Raw genomic sequence first — 12393 nt, 5'->3', positions numbered from 1 at the left:
ACCACAGCTCACAGCAATGCCAGATCCTTAACCCACTGAGCAAGGCCAGGGATCAAACTCGCATCCTCATGGTTCCTAGTCGGATTGGTTTTTGCTGCTGACCCACTACGGGAACTCCTGTAGTGTCTTTTAATATTTAATTGGCTAGTCCCTATCACTCTTCTTTTTCAAATTTTATATAGAATTTGCTTTTCATTTGAACTTTAGTCTTAGTTTATCATCCTAGCCAGTTCCCCTACACATCCCTTGCTTAAACCCTATTGGCATTTCTTTTTTTTTTTTTTTTTTTTTTTTTTTTTTGTCTTTTGTCTTTTTGTTGTTGTTGTTGCTATTTCTTTGGCCGCTCCCGCGGCATATGGAGGTTCCCAGGCTAGGGATTGAATCGGAGCTGTAGCCACCGGCCTACGCCAGAGCCACAGCAATGCGGGATCCGAGCCGCGTCTGCAACCTACACCACAGCTCACGGCAACGCCAGATCCTTAACCCACTGAGCAAGGCCAGGGACCGAACCCACAACCTCATGGTTCCTAGTCGGATTCGTTAACCACTGCGCCACGACGGGAACTCCCTATTGGCATTTCTATGGGGAGCAAGTTAAATTGTATACTAATTTGAAAAGGACTGACATCTTTATGACGCTGAGTCTTCCTATCCAAGAACAGGGTATGTCTTTTCATTCATTCAAGTCTTTAGTGTTTGAAAAATTTCTCCATTTAGATCATGCATTATTTTCGGAATGTTTTCCCTAAGTATTTTATTTTTTACCATTGAAAATGGGAGCTTTTCTTCATTTATATTCTGTCCCTTCAGTTTTCAATTTCTAATACCTCTATTTAACATGTAAAGGAAGAAACACAATTTTGGACATTTTAGCCAAACCCACGTGAATCATACTTGTTGACCACATCCTCTTGAAACATGAAATACACATCCAACATTATATTTTTTTGGTACCTCTGACATGTAATCTTTGGGCAACTTGCTGTGTATATCCAAAAGTTTCAGCAAAACTGCTACATAAAGTATTTGGGGTCTCAGTTACCTAATCACAAATGTTTATCACAAGTATCTCCATTATGCTCCGGGTACTTTGCTGATAGACAAGGTACATTATAGATCTGATTCATCCTCAAGAGAGCTCATTGGAAGCACACACTCCAGAACACTGCCTGTGCCAACCCCTTCCTGGGCACAGAAATATCCAGTGAGGTCCAGAACACTGCCTGTGCCAACCCGACCCCTTCCTGGGCATAGCAAGATCCAGTGGGGATCTGGAGACACAACCTCAATCTCTATAGTCTTTCTAATATTGATTTATCAGGACTTCCCATCCTGGTGCAGTGGAAACAAATCTGACTAGGAACCATGAGTTTGCAGGTTTGATCCCTGGCCTCGCTCAGTGGGTTAAGGATCTGGCGTTGCCGTGAGCTGTAGTGTAGGTCACAGATGTGGCTTGGATCTGGCATTGCTGTGGCTGTGGTGTAGGTTGGCAGCTGTAGCTCTGATTTAACCCCTAGTCTGGGAACCTCCATATGCCACAGGTGAGGCCCTAAAAGGACAAAATCTATCTATCTATAGATAGATAGATATAGATTTATCATATTTTGACATAAAAATAATATATACTCATCGTAGAACATGAAGAAACATAAAAAACATAAAAATATGTCTATAGGGAGTTCCCGTCGTGGCGCAGTGGTTAACGAATCCGACTAGGAACCATGAGGTGGCGGGTTCGGTCCCTGCCCTTGCTCAGTGGGTTGACGATCCAGCGTTGCCGTGAGCTGTGGTGTAGGTTGCAGACGCAGCTCGGATCCCGCGTTGCTGTGGCTCTGGTGTAGGCCAGTGGCTACAGCTCCGATTCGACCCCTAGCCTGGGAACCTCCATATGCCGCGAGAGCGGCCCAAGAAAATGGCAAAAAGACAAAACAAACAAAAAAATGTCTATAATCCCTACCACTCAGAGATAACCAATAGTTTCTTTCCTTATGAAGTTTTTTCCTTATGCATAGATAGGTATGCATATTCCAAAATCGAGATCACTCTGGGCAGATCGTTCTGAATTCTGTTCCTCATGAATGTTTTGCCATGTCATTACATATTCTTCAAAAGTAGGCTTTTATTAGTGGCATGATGTTTTCTAACACAGATATTTTATAATCTGTTTACTCATTCTGCTATTATTTTGCCCTTGGGTTGTTTCCAGTTTTTCCAAAATAAGAATTAAGTCAACACCCTTAAACAAACATCTTCGCCTCCTTCTCTGATTATGTCCTTTGAATATATTCTTAGATGGATTACTGGGTTGTAAATTAGAAACATTTTAAGAAACTTGTGGTAAAATATATCTAACAAAATATACCATTTAAACCATTTTAAGTGCACTGTTCAGTGCCATTAAGTGCATTCACATGTTGTGCAACCATCACCACTATCCATCTCCAGAACTTTTTTCATCTTGCAAAATTAAAGCTCCATACCCATTAACACTAAATCCCCATTCCCCACCCTACTCCCAGCCCCTGGTAACCTCTCTTCCACTCCTTCTGTCTCTATGAATTTGACTATTCCAAGTATCTCATGCCCTCAAGATTCATCCATGTTGTAGCATAGCATGTATCAGAATTTCCTTACTTTTCTTTTTTTTTTTTTTTTTTTGTCTTTTTGCTATTTCTTTGGGCCGCACTCGTGGCATGTGGAGGTTCCCAGGCTAGGGGTCGAATCGGAGCTGTAGCCACTGGCCTACGCCAGAGCCACAGCAACGCGGGATCTGAGCCGCATCTGCAACCTACACCACGGCTCACGGCAACGCCGGATCGTTAACCCACTGAGCAAGGGCAGGGACTGAACCTGCAACCTTACGGTTCCTAGTCGGATTCGTTAACCGCCGCACCACGATGGGAACTCCTGTCCTTACTTTTCAAGGTTGAATAATATTCCATTGGATATACCACATTTTGTGAATCCATAGGAACATATTTAAGGATTTGTGTGTGTGTGTGTGGCCACACCTACAGCTTGTGGAATTTCCAGAGCCAAGGATTGAACCCAAGCCACAGCAGTGACCTGAACCACTGCAGTGACAATGCTGGATCCTTTACCTGCTGAACCACAGGAGAACTCCTTTTTTTCTTTTTAAATGCTCTTGGTCAAATTGTCTATTGCTGCCCAGAAAGATCACACCAATTTATGCCAGGAATGTATGAAATTAAAATTCTGAAGTTTGGAGTTTCCATTGTGCAGAGGACACAAATCTGAATAGTAGCCATGAATATGAGGGTTTGATTCCCTGGCCTCGCTCAGTGGATTAAGGATCCAGCATTGCTGTAAGCTGTGGTGTATGTTGCAGACAAGGCTCAGATCTGGCATTGCTGCGGCTGTGGCATAAGCTGGCAGCTGCAGCTCTGATTGAAGCCCTAGCTTGGGAACTTCCATATGCCATGGGTGCCCTAAAAAACAAAATAATAATAATAATAATAATAAGTTTATGCACTTAAACTATATTATAGTAACTTGTGGTCTCATTTATTTATACCATACCTGCATAGGGTTTTCCATATTTGCAGATATGCAGCACCAAGTTATTGCAAGGTGACCCTCAAAGAACTCCCTTCCTTCCTAGTGTATGTGTGTATGTTACACAGATTCATACATATAGCTGAACATGAATATATTTAGTATTTATCAAAGGTTAAAGGAGCTTGTCCATAGTTTGGATCAGAGCCTTGGAACCTAAACTCATGCCATATGGCGTTTGTCAGGTTTTTACCTCCTAGGGTTCCATTCTTTTAAATCCCATTCAGTTTGGGGGCCTACCAAGAAAGGCACCAAAGATGCTATTTGGGAGGAAACATCTGGCATTCGTATGATGCTATTCAACTTTTCAAAGGGCGTCACTTACGTGCGCTCACCTGGCTTCTATAACATCCCCAGCCTCAGGAGGCAGGCAGGTGATACTGTCAATCGCATTTCTGTAGAGAAGTGATGCTCCCTGCTGGAGTTGGCAGAGCCGGTTTAGGACCCCAGGACTCAAGCTCTTATCTTCTGACACCTGGGTACTGCCTCTGCCCTCTCACTAATTCCCAGCTCACTCTTGCTGTTGCTAGAGTGTGCTGTTCCTTTACTTGGCATGTCAGTGTTCCTGGGTTGTCCAAGAATGTGCTTTCTTTTCTTTTCTTTCTTTCTTTCTTTTTTCTTTTTTTTTTTTTTTTGTTAGGGCCACACTCGTGGCATATGGAAGTTCCCAGGCTAAGGGTCGAATCAGAGCTGCAGCTGCCAGCCACTGCCATATCAAGGCCAGATCAGAGCTACATCTGCAGCCTACATCACAGCTCACAGCAATGCCAGATCCTTAACCCACTGAGCGAGGCCAGGGATCAACCCCTGCATCCTCATGGATACTAATTGGGTTTGTTACCACTGAGCCACAACTGGAACTCCAGGAATGTGCTTTCTTGGAGAGGAAAGGGAATAGATATTTTAGCCACACACAACACACTGTGCTTGCCAGGCACCTAATAGGGACACTCAATAAATATTAATTAAAGAGTGCAGCCACATTGGCTTTCATGCTGGCCAGATCCTTTGAAGTGTCAAGAATATTCCATGAGGGATTGAGTGTTGGGCTAGAAGACTGTGTGGAGGCGGAGAAGACATCCTGGAGCAAGGAAAGGGATTCTCTTGAAGGTGAAAATACCCCCTGGGGGCCCCTCTCCATCACTGGAGAGAGGAGGAAGGGAACTCACATTTATTGAGAGTCTTCTGGGACTGTATTTTCCCAGCTGGATGGGATTTACTCTGCTACTCCCCTACCATGTCTCTCTCAAGCCAGTGGAGCATGCTAGGAGACAGTGGGTGGGGCCTGAGGATGAGTATGATTCCTGGCATGTGGAGGGGGTAAGAGGGAATGGGTGTCCTCCCATCTCTGGCATCCCAAGGGATGTAGGTGCCTGTTAAGGGTCTCCGGCTTAACAGAGAACCAGTGGAAGTCTATCTGGGGAATTCCTGCTGTGGCACAATGGGATCTGCAGCAACTTGGCAGCACTGGGACTCGGTTTAATCCCTGGTTCAGCAGAGTGGGTTAAGGTTCTGGCATTGCCTCAGCTGCTTAGGTTGCAGCTGTGGCTCAGATCTGATCGTTGGCCCAGAAACTTCATATGCCGCAGGGGAGCTGAAAAAAAAAGTCTATTTGGATAGGCAGTTCCAAGCACCCAGGCAATTGTTGGAGCCTCTCCCCTAGTGGCTCTCCTCTGCCCTCGGTGGCTCACACAGGCAGAGCTGGTATTCCCTGAAGCCCAGGATGGTGGGAGAGGGGACAGCTGGACTGGGAATGGGGTGAGGGAGACGTCTGAGAACCTTTGGGGAGCCACTCAGAGGGAGGGCTACTGTCCAGAAGGCTGATGTGCCAGGAGAAGCCCCCCTCTGTCATCTGGGGAGGACCATCGGGAAGGCGGGGACCTCTAACCCCATTTGGTACCTATGACTACCCCAGGACCTGTTAGATGCAAGAGCACATGCAAGGGACATGGCACTCCTCTGGAAAGGCCAGAACCTGGTTCCTAGTTTAGGACCCTGGAGCTCTTATGAGTGAGCTTATACCGGCTTTCCTAGGCCTCTCGGGGGCACTTTTTCTTTTGCTTTTTTTTTTTCTAAAAGTAAGATTTGTGAATTTGTGCAATCTTAAACAAATACTCAATTTCAGATTATTTTGGTGTCAGAGAGCTTCCTCACCATCTTCATCAACAAATTGTACTGCACAGTTCTCTTGTGGCACAGTGGATTATGGATCTGGCATTGTCACTACTGTGGCATGGGATCGATCCCTGGCCCTGGGAACTTCTACATGCCTTGGGTGTGGCACACACGCGCGCACACACACACACAAATTGTATTTAATATATTGCTGTTAATCAAGGAGTAAAAGAGGAATGGACATGAGTTACACATTTTTGTATGTATTGTATTTACTACACAAATGTATTCAGCAGTGATTCCACAAATGGAGGTTTTCTGGTCAACCAGCCTATGTAAGTGGACACTTTTAGGACCACCACAAAATTATTCTAAGTTGGGTTCCGAAATGCCTGATGGGGGTTTCTTCTTAGATCATGATTCTTTGGCTCCATCTCTGCAATGTTCTTTGACGTACATCATCTCATTTAATTTCAAGACAACTCTGCATTGGTAAGTATTATTATTATCCCCACTTATCTGTGGGGAAATCAAAGCCTTAGGTGACACAAGTAACAGTGACAGACTGATGTTTGAACACGGCATTTCTGGCTCCAGTTCCAGAGGACTTTGTGTTTCCCCTGATACCATAATTGTCTCTGTTATCGTGGGTCTTCGGCACATCATTCAATAAGCATGAACACCTACCTGGGGGGCTCTGCAGAACCTAGGTTACCACTCCCATCCCCCCAAGTAGCTCTCTTTTCCTCGATTCTGACTGCTCTTCCCATGCTGTCACCATGTCCTGTGACTGTAGGTTTCAGATCATGAGTCCCCCAATGCGATCGGAGTGACCAAATGTTCCTTCCTTCCTTCCTTCCTTCATTCATTCACTCACAGAGCACCTACTTTGTGCAAACAGCCAGAGTCAGCCAGCCAGGGAGAGCCAGGCTGTATTTTTCTGTTTCTTTTTACCCGTGCATTTGCTATCTTGTCTTTTAGACATTTGGGACAATTGTGCATTGCTGGTGTGTCCACGGAGGGGTAGCTGAGTTCTGGATCCCAGGTGCTACTGACCAAGAGGATGATCTTGGAGAATCTTCTCTCCAACTTTTTTCTTTTCTTTCTTTTTTTTTGTTTTTTTGTTTTTTTGTTTTTGTTTTTTAGGGCCAAACTGAGGCACATGGAAGTTCCCAGGCAATGGGTTGATTTGTTGGAGCTGCAGCTGCCAGCCTACACCACAGCCACAACAACACAGGATCTGAGTGGTGTCTGTGACCTACACCACAGCTCATGGCAACACCAGACCTTAACTCACTGAGCAAGGCCTGGGATTGAGCCTGCATCCTCATGGATACTAGTCGGATTTGTTTCCGCTGAGCCACAAAGGGAACTCCTCTTCTCTCCATCTTCAAGAAGCTCCAGCTGAGAGAGTGTGTGTGGTGACCCCCAGATGGGAAGGGGAGGGGAGAAAATAACAGATTTTGAATTATGCCCCCTTGATTTTTGGTGCAACTTTTTCTTTAGTAAAGTATTTAGATTCCTCCAGGGTCTCTGGGTCTGAAAGTCTCACCTTGAGGGGTTTTTGTTTGTTTGTTTGTTTGTTTTAAGGTTTATTTATTTATTTATTGTTTGGCTGCACCCAAAGCACATGGAAATTCTTGGGACAGGGATTCAACCTGTGCCACAGCAGCGACCCAAGCTGCTGCAATGACAATGCTGGATTGTTAACTTGATGTGCCACAGGGGAATTCCTCCCTGGGCTTTAGGCAGTAATTTGTCAGTTTTGGGGCTTTTTTCTTTTCTTTTCTTTTGCTCTTTAGGGCCGCAGGTGCTGCATGTGGAAGTTCTCAGGCCAGGGGTCAAAATTGGAGCTGCAGCTGCCGGCCTACACCACAGCCACAGCAACTCCAGATTCAAACTGCATCTGTAACCTACACCACAGCTCTCGCAACACCGGATCCTTAACCCACTGAATGAGGCCAGAAATCAAATCCGCAGCCTCATGGATACTAGCTGGGTTCTTAACCCGCTGAGCCGCAATGGAACTCTGAAGTGTGGAATAATTTACCATTTGAGAAAACATATTATGCAAACTTGAATATGGATGATGGGTTCCGGGGTTTAGACTGGAGGGGAGGGCTCTCTTGGCTATGTAACCTTTAAAATCCCTGCCAGGGAGTTCCTGTTGTGGCTCAGCAGTTTATAAACCCAACTGTGTCTATGAGGATGCGGGTTCGATTCCTAGCCTCTCTCAGTGGGCTAAGGACCTGGTGTTGCCTTGGTTGTGACACAGGCTGGCAGCTGCAGCTCTGATTTGATCCCTAGCCTGGGAATTTCCATATGCTTATGGAGAGAGATGGGATTAAGATTGCACTGGATATCTCCTGCCCCACAAAAGTGGACCCCTTCACACTTCTTTGTTTTGCTTGTCCTAATTACCAATAGAGTTATTTCTAGGACATAAGAAAGAACTGGAAATACTTTGTATTGTGTTCTCATTCTAAGAAAAAGATTTTCCAGGCTTATTATTAGTTTGTCTTTACACTCTGATTCTGGCCTTGCTTCTTTGACAGCATCCCAGCTGGTCCTGGAAAAACCCACCCACATCCCAGACACTGGAAAGAGAGGCTTCCTTCTTCATTACCCTATCACTTGGACACTTAGCTCTGTAAAAATTCATTTCCTAGACTTGGAAGGTTAGGCAAAAGAAACTTATTGGGTGGCTCTTACCTCCGAATCCATGATAATCATCATGATTAGCATCTCTATGCCAGTTAGTTTACATAGCACTGGTGCCGGCCCAGTGTCCGGTGTGCCAGAGCCTCGTCCCAGCAACCCCGTGGTGAAGGCTTTGTCCCTTGAGCCTCTCGTCGAGTCTAGCCCAAGACGTTGTTAATTCAGTGTTTGTTGTATGAGGAAGGCAGACAGACTACGGAAACAGCTTTCCTAAAGCCTTGCAGCTAGTAATGGCAGAAAAGTCTAGTTAATCTGGTAACTGGGCTGAGGGTGCTGTCTGCTCACTCCCCCAGGTCCTCACAGTGGAAATGCCTTGGCCATCACTCCTGGGGCCAGGCCTCTTTGGTGGGTCCCAGGATGTGCCAGGGGCCGCGTGTGTAGTCACCTCTGACTCTCTGCTCCATGACAGACAAAACATAACCCCTTCCGCTGGCTGCCCAGTTCTGATTCACCATGAACAGGATGTCTAGTCGCTAAGATGCTAACAGATACTGACTAGGCAGAATTCAGTACCAAAATCATCCTTTGATGACTTTTGGCAGGGGAATGGGAAAGGTGAAAATAGGGGAAAAATCAGAAAGCACTGAAGGCTCATGGGGTCATCCAATATGACCAGGAACTTGGGGGCCATTTGATTGTATCTTGAGGTTCAAATGAAGACCCTGTCTGCAGTGCAGCTACTGCAGGGTGACAGCAGGGCTCATCAGGGTGATTCTGAGTTAGGCTCAACATTTCTTTCCTTGCTTTGCTGTCTTAAAATCGTTTTTTAAAAATTATTTATTTTCTGCTTTTTAGGGCCACACCCGTGGCATATGGAGGTTCCCAGCCTAGGGCTCAAATCAGAGCTACAGCTGCTGGCCTACACCACAGCCACAGCAACTCGGGATCCGAGCCGCGTCTACGACATACACCACAGCTCACGGCAACACTGGATCCTTAACCCACTGAGTTAAGGACTAGATTGGCTGAGTTACAGTAACAAGTTGGCTGAGGATAACCGAAAACTACCAATTGCTTCTCTGTCGTGTTTTCTGGATCATTCTTCTCATGAGCACCTCTGCCTGGTTGTCAACTCAGCCAATCCAGTCCTCAATATTTCTTCCTTTGGGAGATTTTCTGAGACCCTCTGACCCTGACATATTAAATCCCTTGATTTTCTGCAAGTGACTCCATTCTTTTTTTTTTTTTTTTTTTCTTTCTTTTTTGGCCGCCCAAAAAATGGAGTTGCCAGGTATCGAAACTTCATCCTGGCACTGCAGACACACCGCCGATCCCATTGCACCACAGCGGGAACTCCTGTTGTTTTATTCTTGAGAGGCGGCTGTTTTAATATTTCTAGCCCTCTCCTAGATTAAGCACTTTTTTTTTGGTAGAAAATTAAAATTAAAAAAAAATTGAAGTATAGTTAATTTACAATTGTGTTTTAGTTTCAAGTATACAGCAAAGTGATTGAGTTATATAAACATGTGTATATAAATATATATTCTTTTTCAGATTATTTTCCCTTATAGCTTATTACAAAATATTAAGTATAGTTCCCTGTACTGTGCAGTAGGTCCTTGTTGATTATCTATTTTATTTTATTTTATTTTATTTTTGTCTTTTCTAGAGCTGCACTGGTGGCATATGGAGGTTCCCAGGCTAGGGGTCGATTATCTATTTTATATATAGTAGTGTGTATATGTTAAGCCCAAACTCCTAATTTATCCTTCCCACCTCTTTCTGTTTGGTAACCACAGGTTTATTTTCTATGTCTGTGGTTCTATTTCTGCTTGGTATATAGTTCATTTAAATCATTTTTTATGAATCTAATATTTGAGTGATATCATGTAACATTAGATTATGTACTTTTTGAGGGCAAAGCTTATTTAATACACTTTTTTTTTTTTTCCACGCTCATGGCATGCAGAAGTTCCCAGTTCATGGATTGAACCTGTGCCACAGCAATGACCAGAGCCACAGTAGTGGCAATGTCAGGTCCTTAACAGCTAGGCCACCAGAGAACTCCTAATATACTTTTATATGTCTCACAAGTCCTGCCTGGTACCTGGCACTACCTTTTGCATCAATGATGGATAAATGGATTAAGAATTATGTGAACACATCTCTGTTCCCCAAAGCACAGCTCCCATTTTCTCAGATGGGGCAGGTTCCTTCCTGTATCTCTGTCATTGAGATGTCAGTCTTTATGAGGCTCTCCTCTCTGGGTTAGGACGGGCACCTGACTGATATCTAGAGTGACTTTTGATTAGGACTGGCCTGTTTCCTCACTGACTATTGCCAGGGTCATGACAAGGCAGCCTCCACCCTTGCTGTCTGGGATGACACACTGGCTTCTGTTGTCATCGGCCTTCCTGTAGTAACAGCCCCACAGAGAGACAGACACTGTCTGCAGCCTCACTTCCACATGGGACCTTGCCAACTGGTTATTTTCTACAAGGACACCAGAACAGTGAAATTCAGGAAATGAGAAAAGCAAGCAGGGATTAAAAAAAAAAAAAACTTAAATCTATGTATTTTTGAAAAAATAACATATTCACATGGTACAAAATCAAAAGGGACAAAAAGTTAGGTACAGTGAAAATTTCCCTCCCAGCACTTTTCTTCAACCATCCAGCGGCCTTCCCTGGAGGAAACTATCTCTCTGACTATATATATATATATATAGGGCAGCACTTGAGGCATATGGAAGTTCCCAAGCTAGGGGTTGAATTGGAGCTCACCTGCCAGCTTACACCACAGCCACAGCAAGACCAGATCTGAGCTGTGTCTGCAACCTACACCAAGCTCAAGGCAACACTGTATCTTTAATCGACTGAGTGGGGCCAGGGATCAAATCCACAACCTCATGGATACTAGTAAGGTTCTTAACCCACTGAACCACAAAGGGAACTCCCAGACTATATATTTGAATGCCTTTGTTGTCCTAAATCTTTACTTTTTCTGGATGTTTCTCTTGTCTCCTTCATAAGAACATTCATCTCATTCTACCCCTCCTCCTCTAGCCCCCAGTACCTAGTTGAGTGCCCTGGACAGCCACCTGGCAAATGTTACAGATCAGTTGACAGCATGTCTGTAATAAAGAATATTTGATGAGTCAGGGCTTATAGGATCTTTATTTGATTGTGAATTAGATGCATTTCATTCACTTATGTTCTTGTTCTTCTAAGATAAGCCAAGAAGTGCTGATTGTCACATCAGCCTCACTCATGCCCACTTCCTTTCATGAACCGTCATTTCCATTTGCATTGCTGCCAGTTCAGGATGGTTTAGGGCTCACTCACACATTTTTCAGGGGATGGTTGTGCAAGAAGTGTCGAGATTTTCCAACACTTTTTTTGGCCTCTTCAATTGTTTCTTCTTTCAGCTTCTGCAAGGAAAAATCCTCATTCCTTCCTTACCCCTTGCCCTTGGCCCCACCAACAACATGCACTTTGGGGTGTCTCTCTGCCCTTCTCTTCCAGAAAGCTCTGTAAATGAGAGAAGTGCTGAAAGGAAGAATCCTGTCCTCCCTGGACAGGGCTTGCTTTATTTATTTATTTATTTATTTATTTATTTATTTATTTATCGGCGCTTTTGCTTAGAGTTGCTTGTAGTTTAAAGTTCTCTCTTTTGTCCTCCTCTTTCTCTTTCATTGCAACTTCCCCCAGGCAGTTGTGGACCGTTCTCGGTTCACCTGCTTCTCCTCCGCTTCCTGTGCCCTATGCTGCCTCCTTCCTCATGCACCCTGGGGCCCTGACTGCTCTAGACCAGGGGCCTTGGCACAATTTCCCTCCGGCTTCCTCTCTCCCCTAGGTGCTTAACCAGCAGTCAGTCAGTTGGCGGCCCCCGCGGTCCTTCGGGCGTCAGGGACCAGTGATTAAGTAGCCAGGTCTTTAGCTGACTCCCTCCTTGTTTGTTATAGCTCTGCTGCAAGTTATTTTGGTCCCTGTGACTTGTGGCTGCACCATGATTAGGGTTTGATTACTATCACCAAAGTGACTA

This window comes from Sus scrofa, chromosome 1 (genome assembly GCF_054392235.1).
Source record: "Sus scrofa isolate SSC_HxYL_T2T_F1_AM1 chromosome 1, Sscrofa_HxYL_maternal_Yorkshire_Landrace_v2.0, whole genome shotgun sequence".
NCBI classification, from domain to species: domain Eukaryota; kingdom Metazoa; phylum Chordata; class Mammalia; order Artiodactyla; family Suidae; genus Sus; species Sus scrofa.
This window is presented reverse-complemented; position numbering follows the sequence as displayed.